Below are 23314 nucleotides of genomic sequence, written 5' to 3' on the forward strand. Positions count from 1 at the left end.
GCCTATATCGACATTTTTTTCAGCTGGCATAACTTAAAAATATCTTTGTTTATATTTTATACCTATTTGAATGAAATTTTGTCCAATAAGTTTTTTCATACAAGGCTCCTCTTTAAACAATTTCGCAGGCTGTGTTATTCGCAAAACCTCTATCTTGAGAAGGGATTTTCTGATCTATATTGTCTTTTCGGTAAAGTTGTAGGTTATGCCATTCCAAAAAAAAGGTGCGTGATGAAAAGTCTCGATTTCTTCATTTTACTTTTTATTATTTAGAGTTGAATTCCCAAAATAAGTATTTTTCAATTTTTCGAATTTTGGACGACTATAAAAGGTATTTTTTACGGTTAGGATGGTGCAAAATCTGGTACCGAAGATATAAACTTTTCAAAAAAATGTTATTTTTGAAAAAAAAAACTAAATTAAAAAAATAAGTCTTTTATTTGAAATTGCCAAAAATAAGTGTGTTAACCCGTTACAAAAAATTATTCGTGTTTCTAAAATTTCGAAAACAAAAATTATAGAAAAAAAAACATCACATTTCATAAAATTCAATTTTTTAACATTGAAAATCAGTGTTGCAAATGAGTGATAGAAAAGCTATCAATTGATAATCTCTGCACCAAAAACATCCGAGAGTATAGCGGCCGTCACTATAGCTTGTGAGATCTCTTCTTGTGCCTCGTGATTCCCAGCGATGTCATTCTCTCTTTATCACTCCTCCCCTTTTCCTCGACTGTGCGCTCTCACCGCTGAGTCTCTCAATCTCTCCGAGAGAAAGAGAACGCGAGATGGCGTTTGGCATTCATAAGCTAAACGACATGCGACATCTAGTGTTGAGTAGCAGAACAGAGCGAAGGATGTCGATTGAAATTTTTGCCCTTTGAGGTTATGTATGCGAATTCTGTTTTGTTAAATTCCAGCGTTCAAAACAACTTTTAATTTTTTTTTTGGAGGGTGATCCAGCCGCACATCGTTGATGTCGAAACCTCTAAACTGGGCCCTCGTCCTGTCACGACCGTCAGTAGTCTTGTCGTACATTACAACTAGAACCAGATCTGCCAATGAATTAGTACACTTCGACCAAATAAACACTGACGCTGTATGGATCTGACTCTAGAATAAATGCACAGTTGTGTGTTATTCATAAGTCCAAAATGTTCAATTATTCATATAAGTCCAAATATTCATTTGCGGATAACTACCTAACTTGAATTGAATAAAATTGAGATTTTAAGTAACATATCCGAAAGCTACTCTTATCTCAAATCCCCGACATTTTAATTAATAGCCAAAAAAATCTAGAACGTTTCTTTTAAAACCTGTCTGGCTTCTTAAAAAAAAATAGATTAACATTTCAAGTCGTGAATTGAAAAAGAGACGACCATTTGATCGTCAGAATTCCAGTAGATCCTCGATTCGCAACAATGGTCGATACAATCATAATCCGACAGTCGTTAGTTCAACAGATCAACGAATTTAGTCCGATATCATTTCACTATTGATTGATCGAGACTCTATGGAAATTTTGACAAATCAGAATGGTTTTTATGCAACTTGAATGAAAATCACCGATTCTGATAGAATTACTAAATTCACTATTACTAATTTTGTCCCTAAATAACTAAATGCAAAGCATAAACAGTTGATATTTATAGTTAAAATCCTAAATTAGCATAGCATTGGTGTCTACCCGTAGCTGCTACTTCGTTATTGACCAGGACCCCCAATCATTGCTCCGTGGACCACAGATGAAAAGTAGGAACCAATCATCACCCCTTCGCAATTTTCAAAGGTCCCTATCGTGCTGATCAATACCGACGCCGGCCACGACCAGTGGTAAGACACGGGGAAGTGGATGGGAATGTTAGTCCGATACTTGAGTGATGGGACCGCCAAATCGACTGCGTCTCCGACAAAGTATCACATGAGTTTTGAGGGGTTAGTAAGATGGGTATGAGGTCAGGATTCACCGTGGTAGGTGATGCGACCATAAGTAATTTGTTTATCAGTTGTAAATTTATAGGTCTTAGGCAGCCGGCTGCTGTAAGACACACAATCAATGATTTAGAAATAGTTTTAATTCGAACGCGGTGCCAAATTATCATTCATTCCGTCGGCGTGCCTTCCGAGCAACGACGCTGTGAGAAGGGCTTTTCCCTCCTTTTACTTTTTAAGCAATATATTAAATTGTATTTTTTTTGTGGTTTCCGACTAAATTATATGAAAATTTTAAAGTGAGGTTTACAATGATTTCATCGTGTTGCAGGATTTTATGATAAAATGTTCCGAAAATAGTGATCTACGAGACCGACAAAATTACGAACAATAGTAACTGAAAATTTCGTTTCGAGCAGTTAATAATAAAGTGACACTATCACGAATGGTACATTTTTAAGCCAAAGTCGTTATAGGTAGTTTTATCTTTTACGTTATATTTATAATTATCGGAAAAATAAGATCAGAGTAAGAGGAGAACGAATCCGTAAAAACGACGCATGAACTCGAGTTAGACATTCTCGTTTAACGACCGGTATATTATTATTTACGCGACTTGAAAGAAGGAAAGAAAAAAAGAAGAGGGAAAGTGAGGGAAAATATGTAAAATATAAGATACATCCAAAGATAAATTTAAGTAAATAGATAGATTGAAATAAATAAATAAGTTAAAATAGATACATTACAATAATTTGGTCAATAAAAAATAAATAAAATTAAATCCATTCATGCTTCCATCCATACATGAGCCAAATGATAGAGTTCACTAAATTGTGGAAGCTCACAAATGACTCTTCACAATTTATAGTTAAAATCCTAAATTCTACAAAAACTGTTTTTTTAAAAACCTGTATCCTAACCTGACACCCACATTAAGATAGGGAAAAATCACATATGTAGCGGTTCATTGTACAAATGTGATATTTCCACTATCGGAGAACCTCCTTGTCTCGATGACAGCTTACCGGTCATCGATTAAGCCCTGAGACTACGCCAAAGTGGGTTCTCGCAGCATGAAGTGGTGTCCATGTGTAAAAATGGAAGCTTCAGCAATATACTGAACACTTCGATTTTAATTCCACATCGAATCAAATCATACTCTTTGCCAAACAAGCATCAAACCTATGACACTCATTATGACAAAGCCCAGGGAAATTCCAGCGTTCAAAACAACTTTTGAACAAAAACTCGAGCTGATACTTTGTTAACTTTTGATGCTCTATCATTTTAAACAATTTAGTTAAAAAAAAAAATCCGATTTTTTTTTTATTGCGTTGATTTATAGAGGGCAAAAAGTTAACAATCGTAGTACTTGAATTTTTTCTCAAAAGTTGTTCTAAGAGCTGTAAATTCAATTTTAAGTTTGCATTCCTATGTAACCGAACAGCGAAAATTTGAATCGTCATTCTTCGATGCTTTGCGCCATCTGTCGGAATTTTTGAGCTTTTGATCGCGATTTGGGAAATTGATTTTTTTGGCGGCTTTTGTGGTTAAACGCTGTTGCGGTAGGACGATCGTGGAAGCGGGAATGAGAGAGAAAAGGAAAATTTAAATCGCGAGTGTGTAAACACGAAAACGTGTTCGGCTATGTTCGGCGCTGAGAGTTTCAATGAGGATTTTTTTTTTGAAATTAAATATGTCTTTATTGAACTTTCTTATAATAATTACATTTCATTTACATTCTAAGTGGTATGGCTAAATGCTCTTCATCTTTGTTTTATTTTTCGTTTTCTTATTAACTGTTCACATTCATTTATTTACTTCAAATTGTTTTTCATTTTTGCATTGAATCGAATACATTTGGGTAAAAAAGAAAAAAAAATCACTTTAACAACTAATCCTAACTTAAAACTAAAAAAGCAAATTCATTGAAATATTCAAAATCATTAGAACGAGTAAACTACGAACTGTATTTTAAGATAAATCCTCCAAGCGTTCTTACTTGTTCCGCACGAGTTTTGCAACCACGCAGTGTTGTTATCAGCTCGATGAAAATGTTCATAAGTTCTTGTGGTGAAAACAGGTCACTGCTGCCTTCATCCGTTGATACTGGTTGGTTTTCCCTCGGTTGCTGGCTGAAGCCAGGAGGTGTTGTATTCTCTACAACTTTTTGCCGCTGATTCAACGGCAATGGCTGCAGATTTGGAACCACTCGAACAGATCCCGCTCCAGGTGACGCCAAAGCAGGAAAATCCACGTCCGTGAAAGTTGGTGGTGTTTTGCGACGATTTGGTTGATGCCTCGTCGTCGCTTGCTGCCGAATTTTCACAAACTCAGCACGTTTTGGGCAGTTTCGATTCTTGGTAGAATGGTCGCCGCCGCAATTGAAGCATTTCGCTTCGATGTTCTCGTTGATTGTTTCGCAAGCTTGAGTTTTGTGCTCACCTCCGCAGGTTGCACAACGACTCTTGATGAAACAGTTCCTTCCACCATGTCCAAACTGCAAGCAGTTCGAACATTGTGTCACGTCACGGTGCACTGGACGATAACGTTCCCAAGTCACGATGATGTTGAAAATTGCCCGAACTGCCTTCAGCTCAGACGGCGTTGTCGATCCTTTCTCGAGATGAACCAGGTACAGTTGATCACGATACTTGATGTCCTTGTTGTGTCTCGTCATCTTGAAGACTTCGATCACGTTCAGCTTAAGAGTTTTGAGCTCTTCTTTCAGCACACTCACATCCATGTCGTACAGGCCTCGGAGGACCTGTTTCATGGGGCGTTTACATGGATCGTCATGGCTGTAGTATTCAATCTTTGTGTTGTTCAGGAACTCCCGAACGTAGTTGTAATCCTTTCTGGTAGGTAGCAGAATTTTGAGTCCATCAGCACACAAGCGAATGGAAGCTCGTAAAGCACCAAATTTGATAAATCCGGTCAGCCACTTTCGTACCGAATCCGATGACGATGTTTTCACAAAAATGGGTGGCAACTTTTCCCGTCGTTCAAATTCTTCCTTCTCGCTCACGTCCACAGGGAGGGTAGCGAACTGGTTTCCAGACAATTTTTGAGCGTCCTTGCTCAAACTGCCTGGATTTGCAGGTAGCGCTTCGGCATTCTTTAGCTTCTTCAAATCTGCCGATCCTGCTGGTGAGGACCGCCTCTTTTTCTTGCCCTGAGGCATTTTTGCACTTTTTAAGCACTTTTCAGGAGCTAAAATCCAGCAGTACCTCACTGAATGATGGTCCACAAGGGAATGTTTCAATGAGGAGAGATATTTGAGGCATGAATATTCTGGCGGGATAGTTGTGGTTGCTGAGAGCTGATATTTTGATATTTTCACAGCTCTGTTGAAAATCGAATCATTTATTTCCGAGATAAAGCGAGTTGAAAAATGTGATCTAAATAAATTACACTAAAAAAACTTTTTTTAACAAAATTTCTAGAGTTTTTTTTAAGTTCTAATAAACAAATTTTTTCAATTTTTGATCAAAATCTTTATTTTTTTTGCTTCAAATTTCCATTTGTTGCTTTTTGGGTGTTTGAATACTCCTGACTCAAGGCGGTTTTAAAAACACCCAAAAAACAAGCATCGGATTTTTTTTAATGGTTTTTAAAAAAACTCTAGATTTAAGCTTTCGGAGGCTGTATTTTAGCAACCAATGATCTTAATAACAAGGTTATAAAATTGTAGGAAATTTCTTAGCTCATCGCAGGGATTCTTTTCCTTTATATAACATTTTTCAATAGCAAACAAAGAACATTTAAAAAAAAAACCTTTGGGTTCCTATAACTGGAAAACGGTGCACTTCGACAAAAAATGTGTCAAGTCATTTTCGATTGCAAATATGATTTTGCATCTGAACATGATTTTTAAAAATTTTGTTTGACATTTTTTTAGATTTTTTTTTTTTTTCACCAAAAATCACAATGTTCCGAATATTGAAATCTTGCATCATCCTAAACCATAGCGCAAATAATGCCTTTTTAGTCCCCCAAAACATATATAAAAAAAAACGAAAATTAAGAAGATTCGTATTTTGGGAATTCAACTTTTAGTGATTGAAAGTCAAATAAATAAATCAGACATTTTTTTCATGTACCTTTTTTCTGAAAAATTCTGAAACTTTGCCAAAGATATCAAATCGATCAGAAAATCCCTTATCAAGACACAGATTTTCGATTATTCACATGTCCATGTTGTCTTGTATGGAATAACTAATGATGCAAAATGCCTTCTGTTGAAATAAAAAAAGGAAATTGAAAACTCAAAAAAATAAATAAATTGTACATTCCAAGTGTATAGTAATAAGCCGATCTTTCAGCAAGCAGACCAAGTTCTAAGTCAAGATTATCCCAGAAAGCGTAAGCAACACATAAGATTGGGTAAGAAACTGAAAGACAATATCCGTCAAGATTTCCTAGCGACAGTGTCAAGGGCAAATCTCACATGCAAGTACTCGTAAAGTTCAAATGTGACCATTGTTTGTACAAAGATTCACACATTCGGTATGGCACCGTTTGAAGTGTTTTTGCATACTCAGCGACGTCTCACCATCTCCTCCACGTTTACGTAGATAGAACTTTAGAGTTCTCAGCGGTTATCTCCAGTTGGATGACACATATTTGCACAGTATAACGACGAGAAACGTCCGGTCGAATGACGTCTCGATAGTGTTGTCAAGTTCGATTGCCGCTCGGCAAACTATCGATATATTTGCGAACAATTTCTAGGAGGGTCACACCCCTGAATATCACGTCTTACAGCGCCATGTTTGGACAGGAGGCGATCCTTGCACGATACAGAACCGTCCAATTACGCTAATTGTTCCCGCTGAATCGATTCGTCGGCAACCACCAACAAGAGTGGCGCGTCCAATTTGGTGTCCCACCTCCGCAACACCAACCAGAGCCGCCAGAAACATCGCGAACTTTAATTCGATAATGCGGTGTTCAAATTTCGTAAATCGTCGCTCTGCTCTCACTCTGACCCCGCCGCCGTGGACCAAGACGATTGACCTCGGCACACAATCAGCGCAAATGCTGCCAAGCTAAGCCGTGTGCCAAGGGGGCACACAAAGCCGGGTTGATCTGTTTTAATTAACGAAATGGTTGGATCGATGATGCTGCCGTCGCGGTGTAAGGCGAATTATTTTCATCTCTCTAATTGCGTGACCTCGGGGCGCCCCAGACCGTGAAACCGTGATTATGTGAGCTGGTTGACACATACCGCGGTGGATCCATTACGCGGTAACTGTACAAGAGTAATTTTGGGTGTTACGTGTTGAGAGCCAGCGATGTGTGGAAATGGTTTAAAAATAATATTACGTAAAAAGAGTCAATTTAGCGATATGAATCACACCAACTTTAAATGTTGCAAAGATGTAAACGAATCATTTCTTCAATTTCTTACAACCTTATCATTATAAGTCAATTGAAATTTTTCTGCAGAGTTTTACTTGACTGATGAATACTTTCAATTTTAGAACTGTTTGCAAAGGCGTTCCGCTACCAGTGCTATTGTGGGAAAGAATGACCTCCATCACGCGATCTACACTTTTGATTACTCAGAGGAACGAAAAAAACCCCACACCCATGAGCCGTAAATCGATTTGCATAGTCTTCGTGACTTTGCGGTGGACTTTTGAGGCGCCAAAGAGTCTGGGTATATTTGGTTATGTCTTTTTAACTTAATTTATTTGACCTGTTTAGACAATTTTGAAATTTTTAAAAGAACAAAAAAAAAGAACAATAACCAGTTTACACTGCTCTCCGATCGAGCTGAATGCAGCAGAAGCAGTGCACACAGTTCAGAGGGTCCATAATTGGTCACTTCCTTTCACTATATGTGCTGCCCCGACTAGACTAGAGAAGCGGGAAGTGCAACGGTCAGCTCCGCCGAGGTCGGCTCTTAAGCGTGGGAGTGCATTACGTGCCGGCCTCGTTTTCACCCTCGTGCAAGGGAGGACACTTTCCGTGTTTCAGTATCATCACACAAATGTGATTTCGAAATGTTCTTCTATCTAACCCCCTGGTGGCGCAACAACAAACAACACAAAACATGGCTAATGTTTGTTGATGCATCAATATACATTGAGCTTCATGTAAAGTGACACTGTTGTCTGTTTAGAGAGTTATGATCCAAGCTTCCCTATAAACTAAACAAATATTGATACCATTTCTAATATGCGTTTAACATGAACAATTTCAGCTTGCAGTTCAAAATTTTCAACCTCTCTCTAGGTCACGACGTGTCAACCAAACCTGACGGAAGGGATTAGGCATTCAACCATTTGACCACAACTCAAAACAGAACCAGTGGGGACAACTTTGACTTTGAAAGAGGTTGTTTACACTTGCAGAGATCCTGTTTGTGCAGCACGGCCCAACCCGACACGTTCCGGCATCGAGATCTTTCGAGTGCAAAGCCAAAAAATCTCAAGACAAACCGGCCACTCAGCCCAACTCATGTCTCATGATGACTCGTTCATTTTAACGATCGCCTCAACTATTGTTTCGAGCCGGCGAAGATCGTCGACACGTTTTGTGAATGAAAAAAAAAGAGTTTCAAAACGGTCAATAGAGGCGGTAATTAAAAGCAGTTTTATTCCGAGCGATTCTTCCCTTGGGTTGACAAACTAACCCGACGAATCGCACTAACGACCGTCGTCTGGAATTAATTCTCACAGGTTGGGCGGGCGCGCGCGCGATGATGTTTGCGCACAGTTATATGTCATTACAAGACAAACTCTGCTAATTTTTACGTACAAGTTTTTCCAACAGTCATGCCGTTTAACGACGGCACATGGTGTCTGTCTAAACATTCGTTTTTTTATGGGGGAAAAAACGCGGAACCGGCCCAACTCTTGACGCAGTTGGTATAAGTAGTTGATGAACCTCTAAATATAAGTTTTTGCTTGGCTTTTTAGATTCGTCCATTGTTATTAGAAATTGTTCTTTATACAAAATCTGTAAGAATATCTAAGGGATATCCATTTGGACACATATTTTTTAAAGCATACTTCGTATTCGAACCCCAAGGAGGCAAAATTTTCTTAGGAATATCGCGTAAACCTCAAATTTACAGCTTTCGATGTTTAATTATACTTTTTTTTTGTTTTATCGGTTATGCTCTTTCTACCTTTATTTGAGAATTTTTGTTTTATTTTTGTGCATTAATTGATTGATTTTTTTCAATGTTTTTTTCAATGACATAATTGTGTAAGCATTTTTTAGCAAAGATTTTTTTTCAATATTGCATAGGTATTTTGATTTAAAGCTTGATTTTGTTTTATCCAGCTTAAAGCCTATGTCGCTGAACATATAGTTCCCAGCATTTTTTTCTAATTCGCTGAATAAATTACAGATTAAGATTATTGTAATTTATTGAATGGAACAGGAATAAATTTTTGACTACAGGTGGAAGAACATTTAAAACGCCTTGGCACGAAAGGAAAGAGCACACTAACCCTTAACGGCCCTTCAACAAAATTCTATTTTTTAAGGGGTTACATACATGTAAATCGTCAAAAATGTCTAGGTTGGTGTGAGCACACATTTAAACTTTTTTATAATCTTTTTGCAGGGAATTTAAATGTACATTTTCATCTAATAACAAAATAAATTTGAAGACATTTGGATGTACCATCGCTTTTTTAAGTTAGCAGTTTCAAAAAACGGGTGCCACGATATCTCAACACTGCTTTTTCCAAATCGGCTCAAAATTTTGGTGAAGACTCGTTAAACCGGTCCTGTGTGCATGACGAAGGCCGATTTTCAAAAACTTAATTTAAAAAAAAAGATACAATTATTTTTAAGTTTTTCATATAAAAAAACGTCAGTTTTTGATTTCTGTATTTTTTTTAAAAAGTATAATTTCAAAATCGGGCTTGAGAGTCTTCACCCCAAATTTCAGCCAATTTGGTCCATCCCATCTCGAGAGAGAATGTGTAGAGAAAAACGTTCACAAAGTTTGACAGTTCGCTTTGCGCATGGCAAAATTGTGAACTTAAATCGTCACTTACTCAGTTAAGTCATGAAACTTTCAGAAGTTATGGAAAAACTTGTTTTTGGTAAATTTAGTGAATTTTCTGTAATATGAAATTTTGTGATTTTCTACATGTATGTAGCCCCTAAATATAAGTTCTAGTTTCAAAAGAAGCTTTGGATTGAAACGAAGATATTTACTTGAATCATTTATTAATAAGTTTGCCATTGTGGGGAGCAATTGTTTAAAAGTTTTGCTGGACACACGGTTAACCCAAGTAACCGCGAGGCACTAAATAGCGGCATAAAATCAGCATTATATTGGCATTTAATACCAGCAAATAATGCTTCAAAACATTAAATCAGCACTTTTCCCTTGAGAAATATTTCAAGTGGCGCACAGTGATGCCGATTTAATGCCTCACCGCAAGCTCGAACAAAAAAAACTGCTTTATCGACGTCAAGGCTGGGGAAAAAAAAAGACAGCTAGCTGCTCCACACACTTGGTGGCAGGGATGCCAGATGAAATTTTGAGTTATCTGCAAATTTGTTTTTCAAATATCTGCAAAAATCTGCAAACTTAAATACACGTAAAACTAGGTTTATGGTCGTATCCTACAATTCTGTTTAACTAAATTATGATGTTTAACTTAAACAACGTTTAATGTATGTTTTATGTCCTTAAATCTGTGTGAAAACAATTTTACTTCTCAGTGTGTTTTTCTATTTCAAGGTTAGGCTAATATAAAAATATTTTTCAGAGGTTTTTCCAATGTGTTTCGAAAACTAAAACTGTACAAAAAATTAACTGCCATTCAAAATAATTATAAATAAATAATAAGGGCACGGTTCATAGTTTTGTGATACTTTTTAATAACTTAACAAAAAGTTAAAATAAAATTAGCGATAGTCTTATTTCGTGCAGTAATGTATCGAAGGAAATTATTGTTTCAACGGCTTAAGCAGATTTCACGTAATTATAAATATTTTTTTGAATCTCTAAAGTCCATGTAGCATATTTTCAGATAAGTCCAATTTTTTAATAGCTATTTTAATGGATTATTCTTCTTGCACCACTTTACATGTCATGTCAGTTATTAACATAAACTTCAAAATTATTTTATTTATTATGAGTGGAAAGGAGTTTTTGTTGCATCTCGCAGTTAAAATACACATGCGATAATTTTCTAAATTGATACGAAAATTATTGTTTATTTCAAATATTTATAAGTCCCTGAATTATAATTATAATTTTAAATGAATTATAAGTCAAATCTCTCTTGCTCATGGATTCTTCAGTGCACCAAAATTTTGAACTAAAATATACTGGCTCAACTTTTCATGGTGCTTCAAGTTGCAGTTGTTCATGTAGAATATATGCTAACATCTCTCCAAATTTAATCAATTTTGGTTTAGCACAGGCAAAGTTACAGTGCGAAATGTAAACAAAAATGGGCCAATTTCAGGGGAATAAATAATACCTGTTTCCGAAAGCCCGTAAAAATGACTAAACGCAACATTTTATGAAACAAAATGTTTTATGCAATCATTTGAACCTTGGACAAGAACCCATGTGAATAACATTGTGAGTTTGGACCGATTTTGAGTGTTTTTCAACCATTTCCGTTAGGTGCACCAGAGCATCACCTGGGCATATGAGCAACTAAATATTCAGGAGCACTTTTTCAAAATTACAAAAAAAAATATTTCAATCAAAACAAAAGTTTCTAAACGTTATGACTTTTCAAAAACAAGACAAAACATTGTTATTAGACCGATGGTTTTATTATCTTCCTTAATTTTGATGAAAACGGGTGTTTGTGAGTTTTGAATGAGCCAATCAAAAGAAATCTGAAAGTGCAGAGATTTTAGAATTTGTATTTCATACTTCAGAAATAGGGCCTTACAGAAAAGAATAAGTAGTTTTAAACAATTTTCGATGCATTTTCAAACAACTGCACCAAAAGAATTGAAGAAAATCAGTTTTTGTGATTTAGAAAAAAGTTGCTCATTATGGGTTAAAGTAAAGTATCTTCTTCTAGGACACTAGTCATCTATCCACCAATCAGTTTAATTACTTTCTTCTAATTTGTGAGTTTAATTTCACCGAAAACTACCGATAAAAGCCCGTAATATCAACAATTTAAGGTGATTAAAACAAAGTTCGGTAAATAAACAATCAGTCCCAATACTGAGTAAAGTATTTCTTGCATTATTGTACCAAAATTTTACCATTTGAGCAGTTCTCTACGGAATCGGTCTTTTTTCTTTAATTTTAATTTTTGTATTTTTTAATCCGGCTGAAACTTTTTTGGTGCCTTCAGTATGCCCAAAGAAGCCATTTTGCATCATTAGTTTGTCCATATAAATTACCATACAAATTTGGCAGCTGTCCATACAAAAATGATATGTGAAAATTCAAAAATCTGTATCTTTTGAAGGAATTTTTTGATCGATTTGGTGTCTTGGGCAAAGTTGTAGGTATGGATATGGACTACACTGAAAAAAAATATACACGGTAAAAAAATTTTTGGTGATTTTTAATTTCACTTTTTGTCACTAAAACTTGATTTGCAAAAAAACACTATTTTTATTTTTTTTATTTTTTGATATGTTTTAGAGGACATAAAATGCCAACTTTTCTGAAATTTCCAGAATGGGCAAAAAATCTTTGACCGAGTTATGATTTTTTGAATCAATACTGATTTTTTCAAAAAATCGAAATATTGGTCGCAAAAATTTTTCAACTTCATTTTTCGATGTAAAATCGAATTTGCAATCAAAAAGTACTGTAGTGAAATTTTGATTAAGTGTACCGTTTTCAAGTTATAACCATTTTTAGGTAATTTTTTTGAAAATAGTCGCAGTTTTTCATTTTTTTAAATTAGTGCCCATGTTTGCCCACCATTGAAAAAAATATTTTTGAAAAGCTGAGAAAATTCTCTATTTTTTAATTTCATATACTTTGTTGATACGACTCATAGTTGCTGAGATATTGCCATGCAAAGGTTGAAACACAGGAAAATTGATGTTTTCTAAGTCTCACCCAAACAACCCACCATTTTCTTATGTCGATATCTCAGCAATTAATGGTTCGATTTACAATGTTAAAATATGAAACATTCGTGAAATTTTCCGATCTTTTCGAAAAAAATATTTTCAAAAATTTAAAATCAAGACTAACATTTTAAACGGGCCAAACTTTCAATATTACATTAGAAAATTTCACGACTGTTTCATATTTTAACATTGTAAATCGGACCATTAATTGCTGAGATATCGACATTAGAAAATGGTGGGTTGTTTGGGTGAGACTTAGAAAACATCAATGTTCCTGTTTTTTAACCTTTGCATGGCAATATCTCAGCAACTATGGGTCGTATCAACAAAGTTCATGAAAACAAAAAATAGAGTATTTTCTCAGCTTTTCAAAAATATTTTTTTCAAAGGTGGGCAAACATGGGCACTAATGTAATAAAAATGAAAAACTGCGACTATTTTCAAAAAAAAAATAAAAATATAAATAAAAAAAAATAAAAAAAAAATCAGTGAAGTTTCGGCTGTATGGGTTATCATAAATAAAATGATTTTTTGTTAACATGTAAAAGTTAACACTTTATTGTCGTTTTTCTCCTCGATAAACTCGATAAACAAAAAAAAATTCTGTCGTTTTGATACAAACAGTGATGAATCCATACTCTAATCTTCTTGCTTAATCATTCAATCTTTTGTTTGATATTTTCGCTCAATCTTTCCCTAAACGGTCCCATAAATTTAAATGCATGGAGAGACGATTGGTGCATATCAAAATAAATAAAAATATGTTAGATTTTAAACTTCATATTAATATTGCCAATGTGTTTTTTTTTATTTAAAAGTTTCATGTTTTTATTTTTTTTTGTATATTTTAATCAAAACTGAATTTTAAAGCACTTAAATTGCAATTAATGTTTTAATTTTATGTATGCCTCTAGCCTATAGTCCTATCGTTCCATTTTTTGTGAGGTTAATTCATCCTCCAATACCTACAATTTATTTTCTATGTATTTTTTCAAGCATATTCTTAATTTTTTTGTTTTGTTAACAGTTGAACTTTATCACAAGAAATTCTTCCAGATTTGATATTTTTGTGTACCATTAATAGACCACTAATTAAAAAGATTTGATGGTGAAATGGTATTTAAATATGTATAAAATGAATATTTTATGTTATATATTAACTGAATTATTTTACTTCTATAGCGATTCTGTCAAGTTAAATATTTAAAAAAATAATCAAAACTAATGTCATGTGCCCTTTCAGACAACTAGAAACGCTTTGATTTTTTTCAGTTTTTAAGTTTATCTTCATTGGATTCTTCTGCGAGCAAAAATTTCTTTTTGAATATCTATTGCATTAAAAACTAATTCTAATTATTTTTTTTAATCATTTTTGTGCTGCCAAATTTTTAAGAAAAATTGTAATAGTCGTTCAGAAATTTAGAATTATAATTATTTTAATGAATCCAATTAAATAAAAAAATAGTCGTGGAAAAGAAGTATGCAACTAACGTTTTTTGTAAAATTTACAAAAAACATTTGAAATATTTTAAAATGATTCGAAACACAAAGCCAAAATTAAAAACAAGGCAAACAATATGTGTTGAAATAATTTTATTTTAATCACTTTAAAAAACTAAACTTATCATTATTTATATGTGAACATATACATCAGACATATACATAAATATAACATATACATCAGACAAAATCATACATGATTTTTTTTCTTTTACATCTAGTGTTTTTCTTTAAAAAGGTCCTATAAGCTATTGTCTTTCATATGTTTATAGGACCTTTTCGAAAAAATTCTAGATATGTATTGTAATGTAATACAAACAGTAATGAAGAAAGTGCTACAAATTCATTAGTAAAAGTGACCTTTTTATCTGAGTATACATAATCGCTATAGTTTAGCCTGTCTGACTTTTTCGCATTTAAAGAATTGGTAAAAATTTGAATTTTTGGGTGACTTAAGAAAAAGAAAACTCGTTAAGTGTTTTAGTCAATATTTTTAGCGACTTAAATAAAAAAACTAATGAAAATCATATTTGAATCATTGAATCTTAATTAAAATTAAATGTCTTATTTTGGAATTTCCATTGAAATTTATTCTTTTATCTTATAATCACAATATACCAGGAGAACAACTCCTACGGAATGACTTAACGGCCTAACAACAACTAAGACCGAGACCAACGTTTTACACCTGAGAACCACATTAAAAATCTTAGATAACTTCGCACTTCCATATATTTTTTTTTTAAATAAACAGAGGTAGACTTAATACTTAATTAATACTTAATTATTTCAAAACATGAAGAAATTAATATGAAAAATGCCAGAACTCAAATAAAATGTATGTATGTTTCCTATGGTAATTCAAATTCGAGCTTCTTCGGAACTACCCCCTGAAATCAAAGATTGACACATGTATTTATTCCAAATTTGAGCTCATTCTGACCACGGGTTCCTAAAAATATGATGTCTTGAGGGAAGTAAAATTAATGAAAGTTCTACATCTGAGAAATGGTTAGAATCGGATAACTATTGCGCCCTCCACGGGTAAAAAAAGTGAAACAGTTGCCATTCTCTATACATTTTGACGATTTCTCCCATACAAACTTCATACGATTAGATGGAGGGGTTCCGGTGGTCAGAATGAGTTCATATTTGGAATAAGGCACAGCATTTTTTTTAACAATAGCCAAAATCTTGGTAAACAAGCAACTGTTTTTGCGACAATTCTTAAGTGATTAAAAAGAATATTTGGTAAAATACTTGCATATTTTGACAGTAATTAAACTTGATGTAGGTCTAAGAATATTATTTCTGAATTTGTAAAATGCTATATACAGTTGGGTTACTCATTTTATTCAAAGAAACTGTCACAGAAGGATTAAAGTTTTTTTTGCAAATCTCGCCGGTAAAATATCTGCAAAAATCTGCAACAAAAAAGTTGTCTGCAACAAATTTCGGAAATCTTCAAATTTGCAGAGAAATCTGCAAATCTGGCATCCCTGCTTGGTGGTGGGCCTCCTTTGTTTTTTTTTTTTTCTCCTGTTGCGTTTCATGTGTGAGTGTGACACTTTGATGTTATTCTTGCATTTTTCTCGTCGATCTCCAGGATGCGCGTCAGCCAACTGATGTATTCTAAAATGAGTGTTTGTTTTGAAAGTTTTAATCGATGTGGTTGATGCATCGAACATTAAGGAAGACTTTCTTTCTGCTGTTTCGAGTTTCTGGTTCATGAGAAAAACTTGTTGTCATTTTGTTGGACGAAAATTATTGACGAGTCACTCAGCAAATTGCGGCCATCCAGTCAAGTACAGTACAATCAATTACGGAAGGCTTGGGGTTAATAGGGACAAGTAATGGCTAACGGCTAACCTAAACTGTTTTTCCGAGGAGTGCTTGGTCCACGGTTGGCAAAATTTCACAAAGTGTATCAGACTTCCGGAAAGCAGCTTTTTGCTTGCGAGAAAAGTCATTCAATTTACCAGAGAACTTTTGATAATATCCTTTGTGCATGGGCATATGTTTTGAAAAATTTGGCTTAATTACAGGCTGCAGTTTTCTACAAAAAAAAAATAAACAAAAAAACACTTCAGTCAGCGGGAATTGAACCCAATTCACGCAAAAATAAAACTGTTGCACACTGGGGGAAATGCGCCTTAGTCCGCACGCTTATTGGAACAGTATAACGGGAGAAGGATAAAAGTCAATAAGAGCGTGACTGGCTGAAATGTTTCCCGTATGGATGGGTTACTTTGTTGATAAACATCAAATGCTTTGAAGCACATTTTCAAGGTCGTAAATGGTGATTTAATGCCAGTTGTAATGCTGCAAAGTTTTGGTACTTTGAGGCATTCGCAAAGCTTATTTACTACTTCAAAGCATTCGAGTGCTGATTTAGTACTGAATAAATACTTCAATTAAGTGCTTGTGGTTACTTGGGAACTGACCCCAGCAGGGGTAATTATAAAAGATAGGTCTTAAATTCTCCCAACATATAAATAAGGTGGAAGTCATAATTGAAAACCTACATTTTTAAAGGAAATCAGGAAATCATGTACAATTTGTTTGAGGAGGTTGAGGTAACGTCTTTTAGCTTGGTTAAAAATTGGTTAAGAATTGTAGAACTAACTTAATTCATGTTATTTTACTATCTTATTAATAACAGGCCAAGTTATACCATATTTTGGTGTTCCCAAGTAATTTACCTGTAAATTTGTTTATAATAAAGACAATTTTAGAACTGTTTACGCTAGATTTTGGATTGAGGTTTTTAACTCCTGAATTCGGAAAAAATCCAAGTGTGTTTCTACGGAAACAAAAAAAAACCTAATTTATTATAGATATGAATTAAAAAAAAATAAAAAATTTGAAAACAAAATCAGTAATCAAAAATGATATTTGGCATGATCGTTTGTTTTTGGTGAGTTTTTGTTAATTCTATTACCAATCAACTGAATTCCTTTGTAGATTTTTTTTAAATAAGTTTAAAACTGTTTTTCTTCCCTTTGAAGACAATGTTACTTAGGTCTGAAATAAAAATAATGAAATTCTTTGCTTTTTTCAGATTTCCTTTGATTTTTTTCTCCGTCGGTTCAATAACAATGTTTGCCCTTGTTCTTAAATTGTGTCCAAACGTGTTTATTGTTTTGTTCAGATTTAATAAGGCCGTTGAAAATGTAATAAAATTTAAATTAAGAACCATTGTTTCAACATTTTAATGAAAAAAGTGTTTTATAATGCATTATACACCTGTCCAGTTGTTTTACCGTCATTAGTTTCCAAAATATCTATGTATTGACGAAAATTTTATTTTTCGCGAAAAAACATTTTTTGCGGTGCAGTGCATTGGAATGAAGAAAAATGCATTTTAGATTGTTTTCAGTTAAAAATATTTTTTTTGCCCCCTGATTTTTCAGACCAATTTTGAAGGGGGAGGGGGGGGCATAAAATTTGAAAAATATTTGCAACGGCTAAGGATCATTTGAGCAAAAAAAAAACAAAATTTGAGTTGCTTATATACCTAAATGCAAAAAACTGGCAAAACAGTTTCAACTTAAAATTTCATTCACAACGGCTCTTGTCAAAGATTCAAATGATATCAAATAATGTTTAGTTTATGAAGAAAAGAGTCAAGATTTTTTCAATGGTCCTATAAAGCTTGTACAAATTTTATTCAAAGTTTTTGTATGAAACACAATAGCTTATAGGACCTTTTCAAAAAAGAAAATTCTCTAGAAATGATTTTGGTCATTTTTACGAACTTTCAAAACCATGTCTTATTTTTTTTAAATTGCCCATAATTGTTTACATTTCACCGTGCATCTTTGTTTGTTTGATGAAATTTGGGGAAATGATAGTATACATTCTACATGAACACCTGAAACTTAAAGCACCATGAAAAGTTGTTCTAGTTCCGAGAAATTTGAAAGTTTTGGTACTCTGGAGTAACCACGTACGTGAGAGAGCTAAACCCAATTGGTGAAGTATAGAAAAAAAGGAGGTAAAACTGCACAACAAATGCTAAAAATAAAGTGGAGTAGAAATCAAGAAGGAAATTTCAAATTAATAAAAAAAGTTGACTGTACAGGGTTAATTCCAAAGTTAGTTCTGATAGGCCAAAATCAAAATTTACAAAAGGAACGTCAAATAATGGTTATCTTCTGAGCGAAAACCGGTCAAAATTTATGCAACATCCAAAGGGAAACCGGACACGAGCCCTATAGAAAAACCTTTCCGAAAGAACCACCCGACACATTCAAGGTCTGGAACCGAACCTCCAAAACCTGTCACTCTCATATCAGGTCCCCAAAACTTCTTATGCAACCCCCCCAGCCAGCCTGCCAGCCAGGTGTGGCTCAATGCCTGTTCGTTGGTTCGTTTCGTTCCACTTACCTCGGTCTGTTTTGCATAAAATGCTGCCCGCCGAAGATCACCGCCATGTAGATGCCACAGTAGTAGAACACGTAGGTCCAGTTTTTGACCATCCAGACGCGTGTGTCCTGGTGGATGAACTCATTTTCAAAGTCGAAAATGTACGAGTAGTTTGGCGTGATCTCGATGTTCATTTTGGTGGCTGCTTGCTGTTGCTGCTGGATGCTGCTCTTACACTATTTTGTTAGACTATTTTTTCTTCCTTTTTTTTTTTGGTTACACTTGCTAACTGCTGTTGCTTAACTTGGATCTATTATATCACTGGCGAAGGGGGGGCGCGCGCTTAATGGTGTTTGGCCACGCTTATTGATTTAATCACTGCCTGCTAGTGCTGGTGGTGCCCCTTTGCTTCGGTGGAGGAAAGAAGAAGAAAAAAATCAAAAAGCTAGAGAGATTATCCAATCCGAGTTGAAGTCGCGCGGCGGTTATCACTTCAAGCACTGACGCGACCCACTGCCACGGTCTCTATCTCTCTCACTTTCTCGGCGCGACCCGTAAACCGGTATCGCGGTTCAAATGTCGGTCCCCAAACGTCAAAACGCGTGACCAGCCAGCGTGCGGTTACGAACGAAAGCCCAAAGGATCACATAAATTTAATAAATCGATTTCTCGTTCAAATCAATTCATTCAGTCTGGTTTCTTTTGGGGGGTTTGGAGAAAGAGAGTGTGTATATGTGTGCATGTGTTTGGGACGGGAGAAAAAGAGAGAGAAATAGACTTGGACTTTTGGGGGGTTCCACTTTGTCTCACTGCCAGACGGCCGCGTTGTCTTCTTCGATAAAACTTATATCACACGCGATCACACTTTTCTTCACAAGTCAGACTTGGAGCCAATCGTCCTTTCGGAATTTATCACAAGATAGCCAGTCCCGTAGACCAACCCGTCTGACCTTGCACGAATCACTGAACTCACGTAGACCGGAGATGGCAACCACTTTCCCTTGCCCCAACTCATCTACCACCATCTACAAGAAGAGCGAGAGAACAGCTATACCCTGGTCAAGGACAACCCCGGAACCCCGGAAACTCCTCACAAAAAAAAAAATCCGAAAACCCGCAAATCACTAACCGAAGAGTGGCTGGCCGCTGGGTTTTCCTCCTGAAGCGCGGCTCTGACGCCGACGAATCTACGTGTGACGGGGTTGCACTGTGCACGGTCGATAACTGACTGGAAGCCGAGCCGCGAGTGGAGTCACAATTTTAAGCACCTAGGCCGAAAGCACGCGCGTCCGTGCGGGGATTTTCGGCTGTGCACGCGCGACCGACCGCTCTCACGCTCGCTCTCTGCGTGGAGAGAAGGAGACTTGAGGAGATGAGAGCGATTCTCTCATGCGGGAGGAGATTACTCAATGATATATCCAGGAGAAGACGTGCCGGTCACGCAGACATGGGCAGCGAACCGTGCTGGAGTGTGGTGTCCAGGGTCGATGGGGTGGATGTGGAGTAGGGTGACAATAAAAAAAATCGACATCAGAGATATCCTCTGACTCGATTCCTAATGCAAAATTAGTATCTGTGCCAATTTTGAGCCAAATCGGTTAAGGCCACTTTTTATCGTTGAAGTTCATATCTGGAGTTTTTTTTAAAAGGTCCAATAAACCAAATTTCCAGTTTTTTTGCTTTTTGGGTGTTTTTAAAACCGCCTTGAGTCAGGGGTATTAAAAAACACCCAAAAAGCAAAAACTGGAAATTTGGTTTATTGGTCCTTTTAAAAAAAAAACTCCAGGTATGGGGAAAATCACGAAAATCTATGGGGAAAAACATCGTTTGAGTAATTTTCTGCTAGGTGGCGCAGGTCTCGCCCAAAATTGTCCAAGTGTGAGATTCTTGTAGGAAATTTAATTCCCTACAACTTTGACGAAGGGTGCAAAACGATCCGAGTTGATCCTGATTTTTGGTGATTTTTCTAGAAAAAAATATTTCCTTATATACTTCCTATATACCCCTTGTATACTTTCAAGTATATAAGCCGATTTCTTTTCATCGCATTGCTAATAACTCATCAGGATCAACTCGGATTGTCTTGCATCCTTCTACAAAGTTGCAGGTAATTAAATTTCCTACAAGAATCTTATACACTCAAACCCCGGTGGTTTGACACCAACTGTTGTCAAACGAACGGGGTCACTTTTTAGTTTGACACCCCTTTTACACGGAGTTCACACAAACTACCAAACGTTTGTTTTGATAGTGTGCGTGAGCGTCGTGTAAAAAGTGACAGTTCGTCACTTTTTAGTTTGACTTTGACCGACCAACGGGGTACAAACTAAAAAAGTGTCAAACGAAAAATTGACCAACCACCGGGGGTTGAGTGTACTTGGACAATTTTGGGCGAGACCTGCGCCACCTGCTGCAAAAATCCTGAAGCGATGTTTTTCCCCATACATTTTTGCGATTTTCCCCATATAAACTTCAACGATGAAAAGCGACCTCTTAGCCTTAAACGATTTGGCTCAAAATTGACACAGTTACTTGTTTTTGCCTAAACAATCGATCCAGGGGGTATCTCTTGCGATTTTCCGAAATTTTCCATTTTTCTTGTCACCCTAATGTGGAGTTATTTTGATTCAAATCAGAATGGATGAATAAAATGTTTTTATTTAGCTTCAACCTGGCTGATGAACAGAGAGAATGCGTGATTTTCGGTTGATCCCACTTTGTTTACATCTAAAAAGAAGGAAGCTGTTCAAGCACAAGCCTGATTTTTTTCTTACTATGAGCTGTTTTATAATTAGTAGTATGTGTTTTTTTTGTCTAGTTTTTGACCTTTTTTGCTGGAAAAATGTGTGTGTTTTCAAGTTTTGATCGGTTAGAAGAAATTTTTCTTTTTTACGGGTTATAAAGAACTGCGGCGAGAGTGTCATTCTGCGATGTCGCAGATAAATTCCCTGACTGATTTTGGAACCCTGCAGCTCCTCCTGGTCCAGTGAAAAAACGTCGCTAGTCTGGCGAAGCTGATCGCTAACAGAGAATATATTTGAATTTTAAATTCAGTGCACCATCGGGCAGTAGAAGAACACAAAATCTTGAAGGCTGATTTTGCAAAGTGCGATAAGAGCAATTCCAGCTCAAATCAGGAATTTTTCTGGTACTTTTGTACCCGACCCTCTCCGATTTCAATGAAAGTTTTTAGACATGTTATCCTAGGCCTATATAAGCCATTTTTGTGTATATGGAGCCAATAGTACTCGAAAATAACATTTGAGAAGGGCGTAAGGTATTTAAATATTTTTGTATTTTGCAATTTAAAAATTACTGTGTCTCGAAGCCATTGCGTCGTATCAAAAAGTGGTCCAAGACAAACTTGTAGGAAATTGGATGGGCTTTCTGAAAAAAATACACTGAAACAAAAATACACGCCACTTCTATGAGATTTTTTGATTTTTAAGTCTAAAACTTAAATTTAAAGGTGTTGTCACGATTTTTTTTCGTTCAAAATTTTTGAGGAAATAGCCTAAGATGTTACCAAAAGACTGACGAAAAATGCAGGATGGTATGTCTCTCCTAAAAAAATACAAAAATCATTTACTAAAACTGTTTTTTTGAAAAGTGGTCTAAACGTCAAAATTTAAAAAAAAAAAACCCACAGTGAGAATCGATTCTCCAGACAATTTTACATAAAAGTCTCCATATTGACCATTGTCCTATGTCCAATTCTTGGGAAGATACAGCGGTTTTAAAAATAAAAATGATGAAAAAATGGGTTTTTTGGTGGTTTTTGGCAATTTCTATATGACAGACTTGGTTTTTCAGTCTCGTAAATATTTTTACCGGAAAGCTCGTCCAATTTCCCATAAGTTTGTTTTGTTTTTCATAATTTTTATTTTTAAAACCGCTGTATCTTCCCAAGGATTGGACATAGGACAATGGTCAATATGGAGACTTTTATGTAAAATTGTCTGGAGAATCGATTCTCACTGTGGGTTTTTTAAAATTTTGACGTTTAGACCACTTTTCAAAAAAACAGTTTTAGTAAATGATTTTTGTATTTTTTTAGGAGAGACATACCATCCTGCATTTTTCGTCAGTCTTTTGGTAACATCTTAGGCTATTTCCTCAAAAATTTTGAACGAAAAAAAATCGTGACAACACCTTTAAATTTAAGTTTTAGACTTAAAAATCAAAAAGCCCATCCAATTTCCTACAAGTTTGTCTTGGACCACTTTTTGATACGACGCAATGGCTTCGAGACACAGTAATTTTTAAATTGCAAAATACAAAAATATTTAAATACCTTACGCCCTTCTCAAATGTTATTTTCGAGTACTATTGGCTCCATATACACAAAAATGGCTTATATAGGCCTAGGATAACATGTCTAAAAACTTTCATTGAAATCGGAGAGGGTCGGGTACAAAAGTACCAGAAAAATTCCTGATTTGAGCTGGAATTGCTCATAAAATAA

General features: G+C 35.4%; 1 protein-coding gene across 2 annotated transcripts in view; it reads left to right on the forward strand.

Moving 5' to 3' along the window:
* Positions 1–23314, forward strand: part of LOC120424485 (paternally-expressed gene 3 protein) — a 35721-nt gene that overhangs the window by 7264 nt on the left and 5143 nt on the right. The window lies entirely within an intron of this gene.

The sequence above is a fragment of the Culex pipiens genome, chromosome 3 (assembly GCF_016801865.2).
Source record: "Culex pipiens pallens isolate TS chromosome 3, TS_CPP_V2, whole genome shotgun sequence".
Lineage (NCBI taxonomy): Eukaryota > Metazoa > Arthropoda > Insecta > Diptera > Culicidae > Culex > Culex pipiens.